Here is a 16,081-nt window from a genome sequence, read left to right as displayed (position 1 = left end):
GTCCACTTGTGTTTCCACCTTCAGAGATCTGTGGACCTGCACACTCAGATCTCTCTGACTTTCTATATTCCTAAGAATTTTGCCATTTACAGTATATTTCCCCTCTACGTTAGACTGACCAAAATGTACCCGAACAGGCGCCGGATTGTGGCATCTCGGGGCTTTTCACATTAACTTGATTGCAGTTTTACTGTAAGCCTACTTGTGACACTAATAAATATATTATTATTACTGAGTAATCAGTGTAGAGATCATTTATGTAATGTGCTTGGACAGTAATTTAGGTTGTTTAAAAACTATCCTTTTTAGTGTGACCAAATTCTTTAAATACAAACAAATGGCAGTCTTTTATTTCCACGTAAGTTCTGGAGTAAAGATACCGGTGCCATAGCTAACATATAGTTAGGTATCTGAAAACTGAAATCATCATGAAAAAGCTGCCTGAGATCACACACCAAAACACTGGACCAGATTTTGCGTTGAGTGGTAAACGAGTGGAGCCAGCTATTCATTACAATTACCCTCATCCACAAACTTAATGTGGGCTTTTGCAATGTTTGCAGTGATTAGGAAGTCATTTTGGATTGGATTTGTTTATTGTCACGTTTACCGAGGTACAGTGAAAAATATTGTTCTGCGTACAGTTGAGACAGATCATTCCAGACATGAAAAGAAAATACATAGATCAAACATAAAATACACTATGTAAATACATAGACACAGGCATTGGGTGAAGCATACATGAGTGTGGTACTGCTCAGTAGAGAAGATGTGTGAAGAGATCAGATTAATCCATAAGACCGTCGTTTAGGAGTCTGGTAACAATGGGGGAGAAGCTGTTTTTGAATATGTTTTTGCGTGTTCTCAGACTTTTGTATCTCCTGCCCGATGAAAAAGGTGTAAGAGCGGATAAGCCGGGTGGGAGTGGTCTTTGATTATGCTGCCGCTTTCCCCAAGCAGCGGGAAGTATAGACAGAGTCAATGGATAGGAGGCGGGTTTGTGTGATGGACTGGGCGGTGTTGTTGACTCTGCTTCTTATGGTCTTGGGCTGAGCAGTTGCCATACCAGGCTGTGATGCAGCCAGATAGGATGCTTTCTATGGTGCATCTGTAAAAGTTAATAAGAGTAAATCTGGACCTGACAAATTTCCTTAGTTTCCTGAAAAAGTATAGGCACTGTTGTGCTTTCTTGGTAGTCGACATGGGTGGATCAGGACAGATTTTTGGAGATGTGCACCGCTAGAAATTTGAAGCTGTCAACACCTCCCCCTCGGCCACGTTGATGCTGACAGGGGTCTGAAGTCAATGACCAACTCTTTAGTTTTGCTGACATTGATGGAGAGATTGTTGTTATTGCACCACTCCACTAGGTTCTCTATCTCCTTCCTGTATTCTGACTCATCGTTGTTCAAGATCCGACCCAGTACAGTCATGTCATCAGCAAACTTGTAGATTCGGGCACATTGCCTGGAAGGTGTTCACTGCCATTGAAGAAAGATGTGAGAGAGGAAACAGGAAACTACGGGCTAGTTAACCTGATGTCAATCAGAAGAAAATTGTTTAAATCCGTTGTTAGGGAAGTTCATAATATGATTATGTTGATTTTTCAAGATTTTATGAAAGAGAAATAATATTTGACAAATCAATGAGAGATTCTTCTGGGATGTAATTAGAAAGGTAGATAAAGAGAAACCAGTGGATGTCATGGGCGGGATTCTCCGATCCTGGGGCTAAGCGTTGACGCCGTTATAAACGCTAGAGCATTTACAACAGTGTCAACACTTAGCCCCAAGATCGGAGAATCCCACCCATGGGTGGGATTTTCTCTGCCCGGGGCCGGGCCGGAGAATCCCCGCAGCCGGTGCGAATCGCGCCATGCTGCCCCAACGCCGGCACGCGATTCTCCGCAGAGTGGAGAATCGAGATCATTGGCGCTGGCGTGGTAGGCACAGTGCCACTTGGGGGCCCGGCAATTCTCGGTCCGGGATGGGCCGAGCGGCCATCATGAAACGGCCGGTCACATCGTGTCACGCCGCCGCCGTCCATACCTGCTCTCAGGCGGCGGAAACGCGCCATGTAAGGAACTGGGGCAACCTGTGGGGGAGAAGGAGTGTCCGACCCCGGAGGGGGCCTCCGATGTGGCCTGGCCCGCAATCAGGTCCCACCGATCGGCGGGTCGCCCTCTCTAGCTGGAGGCCTCCTTTCCTACGAACTGGCACCTGTCGTCCTGCATCGGGGCCGGCACGTTGAAGGAAGCCACTGAGCATGCGCGCGTTGCCGCTGGTGCCACTGCGCATGTGTGGATCCCGCTCTGCCCAGTTCACGCTGCGATCAGCAACTGGAGCGGCAAGAACCACTCCAGTGCCATGCTGGCCCCCTGTAGGGCCCAGAATTAGTCGTCGGGTAGGCCCGTTCACGCCGTCGTAAAACGCCAACGGCGTGCACACTCTGCCATGGGATTAGATAATCCCAACCCATTTCTTTGGATTTTAACGGGCATTCAAATGTGCCACACGAAAGTTTGATGCACAAGATAAGGGCTCATTGGTTTAGTGGTAATATGTTAGCATATGTAGAGGATTGGTTTAAGACCCTAAAACAGAGTGGGAATAAATGTTTTTTTTTGGTTGGCAGCTTGTAACTTGTGAATCAGAGCAGGGGCCTCAGCTATTATAAATATATGTTAATGACTAAGATGAAAGAACAAAGTGTAATGTATTGACTTTTTTATGATTAAAAAGCAAGATGGGAAATTAAACTGTGAGGATGGCACAAATTGGGCCTGATTTTTAACTCTTTCAAAATACATCTCCTTCCAGAGTTTTAAAATCTGGTCTGAAAAGTCTACAAAGGAGAATAAATAAGTGAGTGGACATGAAAGAGGCTATTAGAATTTAATGTAGTATTTTTGATGAAGAGAGAGATATGTTACCGTTGCTTTTTATCTTGCACTTATAGTGACAAATTAAAGAATGCAAAGTTTAACAATCACAACAACCTGCACTATAGGAGAAAATGGGAGCTGATTGCTTGGCAAGTTGACTCTGAATGGCCAAAACATTTCAGGTGATTCTACCTGATACGCTGCAGGAAAGGATGTCCCGTAGCGTGGTACATTGGCGAGACCATGCAGACGCTGCGACAACGGAAGAACTGACATTGTGCAACAATCGCCAGGCAGGAATGTTCCTTTCTCGTCGGGGAACCCTTCAGCAGTCAAGGGCATTCAGCCTCTGATCTCCGGGTAAGCGTTCTCCAAGGCAGCCTTCAAGACGCGCGACAACGCAGAATCACCGAACAGAAACTTATAGCTAAGTTCTGCACACGTGAGTACGGCCCCAACCGGGACCTTGGATTCATGTTGCATTACATTCACCCCCCACCATCTGGCCTGGGCTTGCAAAATCTGACCAACTGTCCTGGCTTGAGACAATTCACACCTCTTTAACCTGGGATTACCCCTCTCTCTGAACCTGTAAAGACTTAATTACCTGCAAATGCTCCCATTCAAAGCATTGTCTTACATCTTTGACTTTGTCTATATTTATGTTTCTGGAACATACTTCTTCATCCACCTGAGGAAGGAGCAGTGCTCTGAAAGCTAGTGATTTGAAACAAACCTGTTGAACTTTAACCTGGTGTTGCAAGACTTCTTGCTAACAACCAGAGGAACACGTGGTTTGATTTGATTAGCCAATCATTGAGATTTACTGCCTACATACCTGGAAGTGCACCGGCACTGAAAACGTAAAACAAATCATCGATTTTTAGATGTGATTCAGTGATTGAGCAGCACTTGGTGAAAAAGCTTGAGTGCACTAATAACTGCACAAACAACCAATTTCGCATAATCAGTAAAGCTTGTCACGTGCTTGTTTGAAGTGACATACATTCATTCACAAGGATCCATTCTCTGCAAACAAAAAGGATATGTTCACGCTTTGCACTTTATTTGAATGCAGCAGAAGGCAGCACTCATCCAAGCTGCACTTGCAAAACCCGGTTTAGAGACGTTATGGAGGTGCAAAAAGATGGTTTTAGTGATGACACGAAGGAGGTCAGAAGCTTGTCTCGTGATTAAATGTGACGCTGAGGTTGTGAATAGACTGGTTTATTCTCTGATGGTTGCCAGGAAGAGGGATAGAGTCAGTAGCTATCGAATGATGTTTTGAGCAGGGAACAAAAACAATGACTTCAGTTTTCCTAATATTTAGAGTAATTGGGAGCACTTTACCAGCCACTTCCCACCAGAATCATGATGGGCGTAGCCGATAAATCCTGCAAGAGATGTTTTCCGGGATTCCCAACAGTCGTTATGCCCCTTGAGATCTAACAAGATCTCGCGAGATGTTGCGATCTGGATCCCACTCACAATAGGTGAAATCTAGACTTTCATAGGTAAGTGAAATTAACTGCTCACTTAACTATGCCTACACCACAAGTAACTCGCCCCAGGATCTATCGGCCTCACCATGGACAACCCAGCGGGGCACAATTTAGCACTGGTCTCCAAAAACAGGGACCAGCAGAATGGCACTTGGGAGTGGGGGGGACGCTGGGGTGGTCGGCCTCTGGACAAGGTGATATCTGGCATTGCCAATGCCATTTGAGCATTGTGGCACTACCAGCCCAACACCCTGGCTCTGCCACCTGGGCACACTGCCAGGGGCACTGCCAGCCTGGAAGGGTAACTGCCTGGAAGAGTCACTGCCAGATTACCAGGCAGCCAGTGCCAAGGTGCCCGTGTGATATTTTGTTGGGAATTGGACCCGAGGTGCTCTGCCTGTATGAGGTGGGCTGCAGGGGGGAGGGGGGCAGGGGGGGGGGGGGGACTCGACAACAAGTGAATTGGGGCATTGGGGGACTCCAGGGGTCATGTCAGGAGGTTGAGAGATTGGTGGCACCCTGATCTCTTCCTGCACTGGCGAGTGGAGCTCCTCAGTGCAGGAAATGTGACCGAGTGCGGCCTTGGAGGGCCATTCCCTGGTGAAGCCCTAAAGAAATAACAGAGACCCATTTGATAGCAGGGTAGTTCCCAGCACCAGAAACACCAGGTATGATCCTGCAAAACCTGCCCAAAACAGGTTTTTACTTCATTAAATTGCACCCATAGAGTCATAGATTTTTATAGCATTGAACGAGGCCCTTCAGCCCATCGCAACCGTGCCCATTTAATGAAGAAAATTTCTGTTCATTTAATACATGAGACCACATAAGTAGTCTGATAATTTGCACTCATGGGGAGTAAGGAGATGTGGTGATGAGATAAAACTGGGTTTATCTGTGTACTTGTGAAAACTAACTGAGCTGGCCTTTTGGAAGGTGTCACAGCGAAATGCAACATGTAGTTGAGAAATATGAAAGGACCAAGACAGATTCTTGGGGAGCATCAGAAGTGAATGAGCAGAAGCAGGAAGAGACGTCATTGCATATGATTCTTTTGCTCTGATTAGAGAGTTATGAATGGAACCAGGTGGTAAAAGTCTCATCAAGCTGGATAACAGAGAAGATGTGTTGGCGGAGGATGGTCAACCACATCAAAGACTGTAAGCAGATCAGCAGGATTGAAAAGGAGAAGTTTACTTTTGTCAAAGTTACCTCGGATTCACTTGCGACTTTGATAAGTGCTGTTTTGGATACTGTGGCAGGAGCAGAAACGTGTCAAGGGAATCAAACATGATGGTTTGAGAAACATAGAGCAGACGTAGGAGGCAGGTAAGTGACTGGAGCTAAAATAGGGGCGACAAAATTCAACAAGGGTTTGGAAGAACTCAAGCTATTGGTTTGGAAATAGGGGCGGAGGACATTTTGCATTGACTTTACATTCAAAAATCAATCTGTGCAAGTTTCCAATCATGTTGTGGGTTTTCCCACAATCTGCTGTTGAGGCCCCATCGAGCCATTAAAATACATACAATGGCATAGTTGCACTGAAATTCTGGTCAGTGAAGTTGTGCCCACATGGACCAACAAAAACCTAAAACTGGATTGTTAATGCATATTGTCAGAATCAGGAGACTATCAGACATGAGGAATTTACAAACTTTTAGGCTGCCAACCTTGAAGCTATGGAAGAGCTTTTATGCTTTGGCCTTAGACTGAAGAAACCATGCCTCCAACTGACTGTAGGACTGAGGTACCGCTTGATATTTTGTCCCCATTCACAAATGGAGGTTCTCAATATAAGTAATGCAGTTCCTGCTGGACATTCCCGGTTTGTCATTATAATGACAGTGTAGGAGAGGATGGAGGGAATAATTTGAGAAGAGTATGCCCTTAAAGACATTAAAACTCTCATCACAAAATGTATAAACACCTTAAATCCTAAAACATTCAGTCAAGAACATTTGCCTGAACACCTTTGTCTTTGGCTATGAAAATGACAACTGCTTTCACCTTTTGTACCACAGGCTTGGTCCAAGAAGCTATGGCAGAGAGATCAGTGCAATAATAGTTGGAGGTGCCTTCTGGGCATGTATTTATTAGGTAGCTGACACTTATAATATTTTCAAATTAATCCAATTTGGCATCACAGCAAGACAGCAGTGAGATCATGGCATCTCGCCTCATTGCTGGATTTCCCAAGGTTCAGGACACAATAGACGACATCCAGTTGCTTTGTTAACTTTATATGGTCAACTCTTCAACCTCATGAAAAGAAAGGACTACCATTTATCTCAACGCTGCGATTATGCACGGCAGCATAACAGGAAACGTCCACAGAAAGGTGAGACTTACCAGTTTGCTATGATGCTTTCACCCTTTTGGAGTATGGCCCTTCCTGATCTCCTCAAGAAAGAAAACCATGTGTATGAACAGTTTTTTGCAAACTATGCCATCATGATAACAAACCCTCAAAGAGTTGCTGTAAGACATATGCTCCAACTTGAATGGTCATTTGAAGGGCCACTGGGGTTGTAAAGTGGGATTTTAATGCCACAACAGCTAGAGGGCCTCATTCATATGTTGCCGTTCATAAGCCCTGTATAGCCATAGCCCCAAAATGTTCTAGGTATTGTGGTATTATCATAAATATAAGAAATACAAGGTTAATTAAATGTCTAGAGTAGCCACTAGAAGGAGCTACAGTTACAAGTATATAAGGCATTGATGCTAAGCCTTGTGGGAGAGAGTGTGCAGGAGTTAGCTAGAGAGAATCAGAAGTACAGATAGTGTGAGTAAGAGCAGATCATAAATTATAAAGATTAGTTGTAGATGAGTGTCGTTTCTATGTTAATAATTAGCTGTGTATTCTTGAGGAGCATGTGTCGAATCCAAATTAGTAGTGTTAATAAATTTATAGCTTTGTTCAAGTTCAAGCTTTTTTGTGGACTTTGTGAACACTACGCCAACCAGACTGAATTAAGCAACACAAAGAACACCACAGGCATGAACATTGTGGAGGAAATAGCCCAAGCTGTTTTAAAGATGGAATTTCACACAGTTTGCATTAAGATAGCAGTGATTCCTCAGTGACGACAGTACCGATCAATGAAGTGCTCTCATCTGTTTCGCACAATCTACCCTAGTCACCCCCATCTTACTCTGTTTTCTTTCATAACTTCAAACAAATGTTAAATCAATTAACAATTGAGATTAAAAAATAATTTAAGTGATGTATACTGTTCATGAAAGCAATAAGAGGACATGTGTATTTTTCTTTGTTAATAACATTTGGGAATAAACGTGTCTGCGCAATTGAACTGATGGATTGAAAGTATAAAGAGAGTCCATAATGGTTATTCATACCAGTCCCAAGAAGCACAAAGTACAGATTGCATTTGTACCACTTTGCAGCAGAAAACTTGTCTCATGAATTATAATAGAAAAGTAGTTAGTCTCTCCTTGTTACAGCAATACAAATTATGTTTTTTGTTTTATTATTTCTATCCTTATGAAGCAATTATCATGCTAAATGCAATCATGTAGTCAGCAATAATGGGCAGGTTTTCCCCAGGTCCAGAGGGACAGGCTGCAAGGCAGTGGGTCCAGATAATAGTGGGAGCTCATATGGGGTGACTGTCCCCCAATATGGAAGTGTCCCAGTGGCTGGACTGGATGTGGAATGGATGTTTGTCAAATGCACCATATAGGGAGGTCACCAGCTTCACAGAGACAGTCTTTGTGCATCTTTCGGTGGGTGTAGGGGTGGGGGCAGTGTCAGTGGACTTGGAGTCACTGCCACAGGCAGAGTTGCCATCCCCACAAACACAGCATGGGAAGTTCTGCTGCTTGGCTCTTCTGATTTTGAATTAACATTTATCGAAATTGAGGCACCTGGTGTTCTCCAGCTGCATCAGCAGTGACCATTTTTTCCTGTGACACTGCTGACATTTCAGAGCTAATGGCCCTCTGATTAGGCAGCAGCATCACTAGCCCCCACCATCCTTAATTGGATGGTGAGTCCAGAGACAGGCCACCACTGGGTAGATTGTTGGGCCCATCTCACTGCCGGCAAGTGCAGGCATGGGGTTTCCATTTGATCCCGATGTTGGAGTCTCAAAGCCCACAGTAAAAGTCAGTCCAACGTGTCAATTTGAAAAAGAGATAAGTGTTATCCCACTGAGCTACCTCACACTATGTTACTTGCGTGATGTATCAGGAGGGTTTAAAACGTCTCTTAAAAATGGCAAATTCACTGATCCTATGCAATGTTCCCTGTAGTTTGCGTTATCTGCGTACAATCTGCTTGTGCCCTATGTGTTCCATTCTGGAATGCTGCGTGGCTGCCTGCACAGATGATGCGATGCTTTCAGTGATGAATCATGGGCGGGATTCCCCCTTCTGACGGTAGAGTGTTGACGCCGTCGTAAAAATTGGAGATTTTAATGACGGCGTCATCGGACCACTAAGTGTAGTGATCTTCTGCCCTACAGGAGGCTGGCATGGCACTGGAGTGACTCACGCCGCTCCAGCTGCCGATACCAGCGGCAAATGGGTGCCGCGGGTCTGCGCATGTGCGCAGTGGCCGGCGAGAATGCGCACTGCAACCTGTGCGAATGCGTGCATGCGCAGTAGCTTCCTTCTCCGCGATGGCCCTGACGCAACATGGCAGAGGGTTACAGGGGCCGGCGCGGAGTAAATGAGGCCCCCACCAGGAGAGGCCGGCCCGCCGATTGGTAGGCCCCGATCGCGGGCAAGGCCATGGTGGAGCTCCCTCTCCCCCGCCCCAGGGTCGGACCCCCCCTCCCCCCACAACCAGGCCACCCCCGACAGGATGGACGCCGAAGTCCCGTCGGGTAAGACAGATGTGAACGGCGGCGGTGGGACTCCTTGACTAAGGAAGATTGGAAGATTGTGACCAGTGCCTATCCAATTTCTAACCAAACTTCCCTCAGTAATGTTGGCTCTATCTGGTCCAAATAGGGGCTGGTTTAGCACAGGGCTAAATCGCAGGCTTTTAAAGCAGACCAAGGCAGGCCAGCAGCACAGTTCAATTCCCGTACCAGCTTCCCCGAACAGGTGCCGGAATGTGTCGACTAGGGGCTTTTCACAGTAACTTCATTTGAACCCTACTTGTGACAATAAGCGATTTTCATTTCATCAGGTATTTTTTCTATTTTGAGGACTGGCAAACTTTTAGAAACTTCCTTTCAAATTATTTCCTCCTGTACACAATCACTTCTGCTTCGGCCTTTGTTGCTACATTGGCAGCACCTTCTTGAAGACAGATACAAATTGCTAATTTAATACCTCAGCTGCCCTCTGCCTCCACAGGAAGATTTAGTTTTAATATATCAACCGCACTCTCCTTTGACTACGTTTTTACTATTTATATACTTACAAAACTCTTTTATTGTGTTCCATTTTATGTTAGCTGCTAATCTATTCTCTTACTCTCTCATTACTTGTTTTTAGATCTCCTCTGTACTTTATGTATGATGTGGAGATGCTGGTATTGGACTGGGGTGAGCACAGTAAGAAGTCTTCCAACACCAGGTGAAAGTCCAACAGGTTTGTTTCAAACACGAGCTTTCAGAGCACTGCTCCTTCCTCAGGTGAAGTTTTGATTCCAATCCCGCTATACCAGATCCAACACAAAGAAGTTTCAATGGAAATGAGTTTCAAACCAATCAAGGTCTAGATAGAGTGAATGTGGAGAGGATGTTTCCACTAGTAGGAGAAACTAGAATCAGAGGGCACAGCCTCAGAGTGAAATGGCAATCCTTTAAAACAAAGATGAGGAGGAATTCCTTTAGCCAGAGTGGTGAATCTGTGGAATTCATTGCCCCAGAAGGCTGTGGAGGCCAAGTCACCGAGTGTCTTCAAGACAGAGATAGATAGGTTCTTGATTAATAAGGGGATCAGGGATTATTGGGAGAAGGCAGGAGAATGGGGATGAGAAAAATATCAGCCATGATTGAATGGCAGATCAGACTGGATGGGTCAAATGGCCTAATTCTGCTCCTTTGCCTTATGGTCTAAAGTTAACTCTCATCCAGTTGAATTATATCATGCTTGATCATATCTTCTCCTTTTCCATAACTATTCTAGATAATAAGATTACTGTTACCCCAAATACTATTCCCTTGAACCATGCTTCACTAGCTCCACTTCATTCCCAAACTCAATCCAGCACCGTTTTCTTTCTGATTCAAATGGAAACATTAACCTAGAAATACTCTCTTGTTGATGATTCAGTTGCTCCTGAAAAAATGGTGATGAGCCATCTTTTGATCCTCTACTGTCTGTCTTATGATGGTGCTTCCATAATGCTAAAATTATGTTTGTAACACAAACACGATATACAAGTCATTCTGTTCCAAGGTAACTTACCTTGTGACACAAACTCCTGAAAACACCGACTTTGCCAAACTGTTAGCAGTTTTCTTATCACTTGATGTTTAGGTAAACATTCCCAAAAAATACATAACCATGCCAAAATGCTATTGCAGTTCTGCTTTTGTTGATAGTGTTATCATGTGTTTGATGACATCCATATTTTTCTGTCCCTCTTCCACCTTCAGCATTTCAGTTGTAAGCGCATGACGCTTGTAATCAATATTTTATCTGAATTTTGAACTGGAGTTAAAATTATTCAGCTTTACATGGACATTACTTACTCATTGTTGGGCTATTCCCAACATTTGCTCAAATGTCTATTCAATTCACCTTCCAAAATCAGGACTTTGCCTAAGATCAATTCCATAGCTGTAGAGGCACAGTGACACTGCAGTGCTGCCTCATAGCACCAGGACCCAGAAACAATTCTGGCCTTGGGTGACTGTGTGGCGTTTGCATGTTCTACTGTGTATGTGTGGTTTTCGTCCGGGTGCTCCGATTTCCTCCCACAATCCAAAGATGCGCAGGTTAGGTGGATTGGGGATCCTAAATTGCCCCTTAGTGACCAAAGATGTGCAGGCAAAGTAGAATTATAGGGATAAGGCGGGGGCGTGGGCCTTCAGCAGGATGCTCTTTCAGAAGAGCGGTGCAGACTTGATGGGCTGAATGGCCTCCTTCTGCACTGTAGGGACTGTATGAATATCATATGTCATTTCTGAAATTATGCACTGGAAAATTACTGTAGCGCATGTGACCCCAAAGGGCATTCTAGTTTATGTTTACCAAATTGACTGAAATACAGCTTTCACAAATCGTTTACCAAATGTACTTGTCAGGCACCATAATTTGCATTAAGTAACAACAAACAGCTTGCTCAATTTCATTGCTTTTGAAGACTGATACTATTTTCTCCATGGTCTATATATTTTCTTTGCAAGGTTTCATTTCAATATTTTGGGACAAGTTCTATTTTCACGTGTTTGCGTGGGTTTCGCCCCCAAAATGCAAAGATGTGCAGGGTAGGTGGATTGGCCATGCTAAATTGCCGCTTAATTAGGAAAGATTAATTGGGAACTCAATTTATTTTTTAAAAATTATATTTTCGCTCATTTGGCTCAGTCACAATTGGGCAACTATGCAACGCGTCTGTTCGTTACGTCAACTTTCTGTAGTACACAAAGTTTCTCAGAACTTTATTTTAGAAAGAACATTGATTGATATAATGAGTATCAGGTTTGTTTTCTTGGAAGTAATTGTACTTTTCAGTTGGAAGGTTGTGGATTCAAGTCCGAAATCAGAGTTTGATCATATAATCTCAGCTGGTCACTGTTATATTACTTGTTTGTAATATGTCGTTACTCTTTGCTTTACTTCCAGAATAGTCTTCTGGTTAGATTTCAAAGAAACTACCAATTTTCATTTCAAAGCAAAATAGGTTTAATGAATAATAAATTAAATACTAATGAGTTTGTTCACTTTTACCAGAACTATAACTGGTGATAAAGTAAATCAGAATAAATATTAACTATATTTAACTACAAGTATTAACTGTGCTATAACTCTCTCTCTCACTGCTGTCTAGTCACTCCTGGTCCGAAGAGGACCAAGATCCTTTGAGATCCCATATTTATCCATGAATCTAGTGCTGCCATCTAGTGGTTGTCTTACACAGTGATGTAGTTGTTAACTCTTTATATACCAGCATATATACATCTCACTACAGTCAAACCTCCATCTCTGCATTATCTCCTAAATTAACTGTTACATTTAGACTATGCTTGCCTCTTTGGATGGATATAAAAGCTCCCCTATTGAAAAGGAGCTAGGAATTCTTTCAGGTTAATGGATAAACCTCTTCACTGAGCTGACACCAGCAAAAACAGATTAACTGGTTTTCATATCATTTACCATTTGTTGGCTGTTCCTTTACGGATTTACTGCCACCTTTGCCTACATAATAACAGACACAACTTCAAAAGTAGCCGATTAGGTGAGAAATGCTGTGGGACACAATAAGGCACCGTATAAGCATTCTTTCTTTGAGCGTTTGTCTTCAATTATATGATCTGTTTTCACAATGACGGCTGCATCAGTTACTTTGTCATTTCTAACATTCTGATAGCTGGCTATATACTTGATGCTCCAGAATTGAAATTAATTATTTTGTGATAACATCTAATCACAGACACAGTAGAGTATCACCATTGCATTAGAATGTATCAATGCTGTAAGCTCTTGTAAATTGACTGATGCATAACATTACATCGAATTCCCATGTCTAGTTTAAAATGAACAGTCCTGTTATTCATCTTGAGCTCATCACCTGCCCATCGCCTACTATCGGATTCGCAAGCATTAAAAAGAATCTTTCACCCTTGCCGAGATGGCTCAAACTTCCTTCTTTATTTACTGCTTGTCTAATTAGAATAGCTATGGCTTTGAAAATGCTATCATTGTTTTATGCAATATTTATGGTTGGCCTTACACTGGACATTTATTCATTCAGGTAATGTATTGAAGTACCTAAAAACTGTGATCTATTGATCAGATTGGTTTGAATTTCAACGTGTGAAGTGGCATTTCTGCCCCATTTGCATTACTTATAGCATAGTTAGTCTTCCAAAACTGTGCTTCACTGCCTTCTACTGCTCTACAAATATCCGTGGCTTTCTGTAATCTATACTCTTCTCTTTTGCAAATTTTTTTTGGATAAATTTAGAGCACCCAATTAATTTTTTTTCCAATTAAGGGGTAATTTGGCGTGGCCAATCCACCCACCCTGCATATCTTTGGGTTGTGGGGGCGAAACCCACACAAACATGGGGAGAATGTACAAACTCCACATGGACAGTGATCCAGAGCCGGGATCGAATCTGAGACCTCAGCGCCGTGAGGCATCAGTGCTAACCATTGCTCCACCGTGCTACCCTCTCTTTTGTAATCTTTGCATGACTTTATCATATTTTTACACCAACTGCAATGCTGTCTTTAAAGTGACCATCTATTAAAGATAGATAATCTCAAACTCTTGTGAGATATACTGGCCGTGATCCAACCAAACTGCAACATGTCCGGTGGCTCAGCAGGGAACACCGAGGCTGTACTTAGTCCTGTTTCCTGCACTGAAGAGTTTGGTGAATGGCGCTCCTCAGTACAGGAGCAGATCGGAACATCATTTAAAATTGACACTTTTATCTCCCAACGCCCCCCAAAGTCCCAACTTGGGACGTTGAGTGGGAAGGAAGGGAGTGCTATCTCTGGGAGTGGTGCCCTTTGCGCATCAGGAGAAGCTCCCCCCAAGATAGTATTCCCCACTTCCTTTCTACCCACTTGCTCACCAAAACCCATCCCCCACCCCCTCCCTAAATGAGCCAAATCCAACATCCTGGATATGCCTCACTCTGGGATCTATTGAACCACCTGATTGGGACTGTTTGCAGTCCCGACACTGCTCACTGTTACAGTTAATCAGATTAGACAACAGGCATTGAGGGCAGTGCTTCCTCCCAAATGAGGGGTAGAAGTCCCACTGTGAGCCAATTTAGCCCATCCACAAACTGCTGTGGCTGTGAGGTGAGCTTACACAGAGCACATTGGCTTTCAGCAAACTGTCCTTCCGTGGGGGCCTTGCCATTTACTGCAGCATGCACAGATCAATACTACACCTGGGACTGGGGAGCACAGGGGTCTCCTTCCCCACATTCCCATGTTCCAGTATGTATCTGGATAGCGCTATGCTGCAGCGTTCATGCAGACACTGCATCAAAGGTCCGAAGTTTGATCAGGGGTGGGTTGCGAAGTGAGGACGAGGCATTGGGGTGGGCAGATGAAGAAAAGGGGGGCAATGTGGAAGAGATGCTGTGCATGGAGTGATGTGGGGTTAGTGTAAAAACTAAGGAGCAATGTTCAAGGACCAGGATGGAAGAAGAACAGGGGCTCACAATGGCCAGAGTGGTTGCACACCCTTGGGATGTCCTGACTGGAGGTTGCCTGTATGTCTAGCTGACGTTCATCCCCCCTCTAGGTGCTGGAGGGACCTGGCATGACTCCTGGAGGAGATAGACCACCTGGATGGAGGTCATGGTACCTGGTCCCCATGTGGCCTACATCCTGATCGAGCCCATCAGAGTGTGTGGCCATGGAGTGCATGGCCAAGCGTATATCCGGCAGGACCAAGGTCACCTTCCCAAGGTGACCTCGGGGCACTCACATATCAGAGCCACGGCATCAGGCAGAATGCAGAGGAATCCTTCCATCGTGCGCTGTACTCTGTTGTGTCACTTTCAAAGTTCTGTTGATGTTTTGCTTCCTCCCTTTGCATCTCAACCAGTGATCGGACAGCCGCCTCTCGAGGCCAATCATCTGACTGTGACTGAGCGGGTGGCTGGTCTCCAACAGCTCTCTGCATGTCAGAGACGGGCTCTCCCTAAATCTGACTGCTGCGGGGACGTGCCAGTGAGATGTTCTCCAGAATGTTACGCTGAGTCTAATCTGGAGCCATGCCCCATCGAGCTGTGTCTCTGCAGTGGTGGAGGTGTGACTGAGTGCTGTGATGGTTCTTCCTGAGCCCGTTCATCTTGGGATGTGCTCCAGGGACTCGGAGGGCCATTGTACTGGCTAGCTGGCTGCAGTCTGCTGGTACATGCAGTGGCTGAGCTGAAGCTAATTCAGAGTATATTGCACTCACTTTGAATTGCTGGTGTAACAAAAAGGGTTTCCTTTACTCCGCAACAGGCTGGTATTGGGTGTCACAGATAACTGTGGGTGTCTCTCTCCTGCAGGTGTTGAAACCACAACCCGGAAGTGTCGCACTGGGACAGCTTCGTAAGAGAGAGGGGATAAGTCTCACTGTTTATACCTAACCAGTGAGGTTGTCCTTATGCCACACCAGTTACCTTGACTGCCACCTATGCCTGTGTGAGTCTCTCTCCTGTGATGGTGAAATGTCACCCGGTAGCGCCCCACTAGTGCAACTTCACAAGAGAGAGAGAAAGAGGGCCACTGTTTATCCCTAAGCAGTAGCCTTTCTTGAGTGAGCGTGTTCGAAGCGCTCAGATTCCCTTTGGGTCCTTGACTACGGGATTATGTCTTGGCAATTATTGTGACTTGACCAGTGCAGACAGTGAAAGGAAGGTGAGACCACAATAATGGTAGTTTTAAAATAATTGATTTATTCAAGAGAAATTAAGTCTTCTGCAATTCAGATTAACCCACACACACACACACGCACTGATTATGAAATACTATGTGTAAACCAAGAGACTAAACGGCACATCGAAAATTCTTACAGTTTACACAG

Source organism: Scyliorhinus canicula, chromosome 13, assembly GCF_902713615.1.
Source record: "Scyliorhinus canicula chromosome 13, sScyCan1.1, whole genome shotgun sequence".
Lineage (NCBI taxonomy): Eukaryota > Metazoa > Chordata > Chondrichthyes > Carcharhiniformes > Scyliorhinidae > Scyliorhinus > Scyliorhinus canicula.
Note: the sequence above shows the minus strand (reverse complement) of the source record.